Source organism: Pimephales promelas, chromosome 2 (genome assembly GCF_988280905.1).
Source record: "Pimephales promelas chromosome 2, fPimPro1.hap1.1, whole genome shotgun sequence".
NCBI lineage: Eukaryota > Metazoa > Chordata > Actinopteri > Cypriniformes > Leuciscidae > Pimephales > Pimephales promelas.
The window spans coordinates 49,061,419-49,066,293 of NC_142770.1; the positions used below are offsets into that span (position 1 = coordinate 49,061,419).

General features: G+C 37.9%; 1 long non-coding RNA gene across 5 annotated transcripts; it reads left to right on the plus strand.

Annotated features, from left to right (window-relative positions):
* Positions 1 to 595: 595 nt before the first annotated feature.
* On the plus strand, positions 596 to 2,845 carry LOC148997700 (uncharacterized). 5 transcript variants are annotated; one of them, XR_016146380.1, is made up of 6 exons: positions 596 to 804; positions 1,289 to 1,343; positions 1,568 to 1,927; positions 2,228 to 2,267; positions 2,395 to 2,455; positions 2,558 to 2,845. It is a non-coding gene; the product is annotated as an uncharacterized LOC148997700 (long non-coding RNA). The 5 variants fall into 5 exon arrangements; XR_016146379.1 differs by having other exon boundaries at positions 1,299 to 1,343; XR_016146382.1 differs by having other exon boundaries at positions 1,299 to 1,343; positions 1,804 to 1,927; positions 2,558 to 2,843.
* The last annotated feature ends 2,030 nt before the right edge of the window (positions 2,846 to 4,875 follow it).

The following is a 4,875-nucleotide window of genomic DNA, read 5'->3' on the forward strand; positions in this document are numbered from 1 at the left end:
AATGCAGGGCTCTCTCTAATGCAGGATTCAGCTCCAAACCTCTCTGCTACCGAGCTGCAGGTGCTTGCTCGTGCTGTACGCTCAGACCCACTACACAATCAACAATTATTCATAAAAAAATTAGAAATTATTAATTCATTCAAACTTTAACAATTCAGTAATTTATTGCTCTCGATCTAAAGTAAACATAATGAACATAAATAAACATAGCTTTAAAAAAACTAAACATATTGCTATTGTATAACAGAGCAAGTTCTTCAAGATTCAATTACCTGTGTCTTTATTCATGACATTCTTTCAGAATGAAACTATTCCACATTTGATTCACGAACATCATGGTACATTTTTAAATATGTTTATATAAATCCACACAACCAGTTTTACTCACCATTTGGAATTACAATCAACTTGGAGTGTCGTTCGTTCGTTAATGCTGCCGCTGTTGCCTTTTATCGCAAACTGCCCCCTGGGGGGTCGGAGGAAAATGGCAAAGGCGGGAACAGGAAAATAGGGGCAGGGCGACACGTGTCGCTCCACCCAAAAGTGTCGCCCCACCCCATCGTCCAGAGTGCACTCTGGGGTTACTCACCTGTAACGCCAGCCACTCTGATAGGCCGAGGCAACATGCGAGCCATGTGGCGCGAGCGGCGCGATTCAGCGTGTTTTTCACATGGTTGGTTTTTCAAGCAGAAAATAACGGCACAGATGCAAAACCCCAATAAAGGAAGCAGAAAATAACGGCACAGATATTCAGCCCGCATCGCTGTCATGATCACTGGTGAACCCATCTCCTCTAAATTGAAGGTAAGTTTGTCCAATCTAGTGAATTCTATGTCCATGTCTACTTATAGTGTTTGGTAGTTTAGCGTTATTGTCTTAAACTTCACAAACCTGCTGTGATTACTGCCGCGAATGTTCAAGGGCGTTAACCTTAACGGCACAGTTTTTTTGTTTTGCGTTAGCTTGCTGCTCTTAATTCTTGACACTAAATTGTATTTTGCACGTTGTTATCTGGCTGCTAGGTAGCTACCATTCTTTGCTAGTAATCAAACTAACTCGTATTGGGTGTTCAACGGGCTTTTCCCGATGCGTTTACTCTGAATATCGTCAGAAATTATGGAAAAATTATATGTGCCAGGATCATACAAACTCAAAGTTCGTAATGTGCTTGTATGCTCTAGTGTAGGCTATCCTCGTTTGTAAAACTGCAACGCTGTTGTGTGATGGAGTGAAATCTTTAACTCCATCTGTTTGTGATGTTTGTTAACGCATTTGTTTTGTCTCTCAGGTGCTGTAAGGAGTGAGGTGCCCTTCCCTGATAGAAGAAAAAACACCTAAACAAGGTAACGTTACGTGTTGTGATCTCATCCTCTTTTCTTTTGATCAGGCCCCAGTCAAATAAACAGTAAAACTAAACTAATTTGGTATTAACGTCTGTGTTTACGGATGACTTTGAGAGTAAGACAGTGGTGAAAACGCCAAAGAGAACTGGAACATGGCATGTTATGTTCATAAATGTTTGGCCAAGTTTAAATGTTACTAGGTCCAGTGTTCGATTCACCATCAGGTCCTGCACAGAGATTGTTCGAGGCACACCTTCAGGTCCAGACATGATGGGTCACGGCACGTGCGAGGCACACAGTCTTCAAATCACTGCTATTACTTTGAATCTGAATCAGAAAGAGCTTTATTATCTAGTGTGCTTGCACACATAAGGAATTTGTTTGTGTGCTGAGGCTTCCAGTGCACATATACTAACACAACAGGAAACGTATTATAATTACAAAATTATTTTAATTTCAGGTATAACCATATGGAACTAATAAATCCATGAAGACCGATCCCGTAGTGATGCCCCCAGTCCCCCGCCCAGGTCCAGACATGATAAAAGAGTACAGCGCAGTGATCTCAGCACATGACAGGCACGGTGAGTTGTCGGCTGCGTTCACATTAAGCTCATTTAGGATTATTTTGCTATTCAGGTGGTGGTCATATGACCCTGGATGCCTGTTACACAGTGTACACATTGCTTTGAACAAGAAATCAAGTAATTTAGAATTTTTTTACAATTAAGGCCGCAATTTTAATCAAAGTACTTTGCAGTTCACCAAGTTTTATAGATGTATCTCTAATTGTTACAATATTGCAGATTTATTATTTATCATCTTATAAATATGTTCAGTTTCATCATTTGATAATAACTTGTATAACATTTTTTGTGGTGTAGATGCAGTGACTGAGACTGGGAGATGCAGTGACTGAGACTGGTAAGTATTGATCTATTGGCAGTGGAGAAGACACTTTTAATAGACACCTTCTCTCTTGTGAGCTAGCAAACTTTGCTATTCTAATTAGAGCATTGCAAACCTCACCAAATGTGTTTGTTTATTTCAGTGTTCCAGAAAAATGTCCTGAAACTACTGGTCGACATCCGCCATCGCCTGAAGGAAACCAGGTAGTGGATGCAAAGGAAACATATTTTTGCTTACAAATGTGGGGACTTGGGGCAGATTGTCTTTGCATACATCTAAATCATTGGTCTTTTTCAACTTTGCAGAAGGGATCATGAAATTTGGTTCCATAGCCACTGAGGTGTATGTACATCAAGGTGAACGTGTGTGAGCACCTCAAGCACGTGTCGCAAAGACTTGGAGGTGGAGGGTTCACTACGCCCCGATGAGCCTACAGGACTTGAATTAAGAGTTTTAAAGGGATAGTTCACTTTAAAATTAATTTTTGATATGTTTTAGCTTACCTCAAGGGCATCCAAGATGTAGGTGTCTTTGTTTCCACAGTAGTTTCAATTTTTATATTTTTACGTCAAACCATTCTTGTCTGTCAGTCATATAATGGAAATCTATGGGGATCTCTTAAAAGAGCATGCACAGAGAAATCCAGATTAAACATGATTTAATGACTCGTAACTGTAAGTACACATTGATGGCTTAAGATACGAAACGAGCGGTTTGTGTGAGAAAATGAACAGTGTGTGTATATATATATATATATATATATATATATAAACTGTTTGTTTTCTCTCACAAATCGCTCGTTTCGTGTCTTAGGCCATCAATGTGTACTTAATTTATTAGTCATTAAATCATGTTTAAGTTGGACTTCTCTGTGCATGCTCTTTGAGGTGGTGACCATAGACCTCCATTATATGACTGACAGACAAGAACGGTTTGACCTAAAAATATCAAAATTTAAAAATATTGTGGAAACAAAGACACCTACATCTTGGATGCCCTTGAGGTAAGCTAAAACATATCAAAAATTAATTTCAAAAACTGAACTATCCCTATAAATTACATCCTTATTATTTGTTCACAATTCTGCCTCCACTGTACATTGTGTTTGATATCTCTGGTGCCCAATTCTGATGCCATTCAGGGCAATTTATTTTTGAATAAAGATACAATATATTATTGATTTATTTGTATAACTGTAGTGCTGTATGTATGTTATCCCATGTTTCCAGAGGGTGGAGGACATGTTTTCTGTGCTTTGAAGATGTTCTCCTATGCTTTGTACATTGTGTGTTTGTTCTAATAAAGCTATTTCTTTGAATAAACAGTATCTGGCATATGTTCCTTTCCTCAATAAATTCATGTCCTTGATGGTAATAATAGTTTAGTCCATAGGATAACAATGACATGAATATACAACATAATAGCATATCATATGAATATATATAAATAAATAATAATTATTATAATTTTATGTAAGCTGACCAATAATAACAGATCTGCCAACCAATCACGAGTGATTATCTTGTTTAAATGTAGTGAATTTCAACCAATACTGAGTGAGGAAATTCAAGCCATTCTCTGGCAAGGCGCGCGCAGTGCTGCTATTCATACTAATTAGGGCCATTCACACCTCCGCGAGCGCTCCATGCATACGTCATGGTTCGTTTCCGTCAATATGTGGCACAGTGGAACGCGACGTTCACAGTCTGTAAATTGTCGTTAACTGCCGAAAATTAGGGAGATTTCCGACAGTTTACGGGGACGAAAATCCCACTTTTCATGCAGTGGGCGTGACGTCATCTTCACATTCCCTGTTTTTTTTTTTTATCTCTTTGCTTCTTTCCTTGGATATTATACATGGAGTTTGTTTTTTAAATGTACTGTTGCAAATGTATAATGTATAATGCTACAGTGTGTGACATTACACATCCTTATTTGCTCGATGGTACAGGAATGCCAACAGTAAATGAATGAATGTAAGTTATTCTAACAGTGATAGCAGAAAAATATTATTAAAAATATTTTTATTACCTTTTATAAAAAATATTTATAACTATTATTATTTGTTTAATCCTACGTAAAACTCACAAACAGTGGTGGTTTAAAATGTTTAAATGGATTTGATGGAGCTGGTTTATAAACATTTCAAAACCGCACTCGGAACAACCAAACGGGAATGCTGTGTAGAGGTATAGTGCAACCACAGGAGAACGTTTTAGTTGGTTGGTTCCCTTAACATTTAGGGAACTTTATAACCCTGAGGGAACGTTCCCTAAACGTTAGTTTTTGGTTTGGTTCAAACTTACCTTTAGAGAACCATAAACTAACGTTCTCTAACGTTCCCTAAACGTTCTGTGTTGATGAGGAACTGTATTCTCATCAGAATTATAAATAATTCCGTATAAAATAATACCATAAACACTTAAAAATAAACAGATTAGTGCTCTGTTTTGAGGACAAGAAATGAAAACCCCAACCCCCCAAATAAATTACTCTCCGGTTCTATGTGATTCACTTAAATGACCCAAAACGGCAATTATCGCCGAAAAGTTTGCAGGTCTGATTAATATGGTTCACCAACATTTTACTAAGCCACTTGTCTTGGTAGCAGAGTCTGACGAGC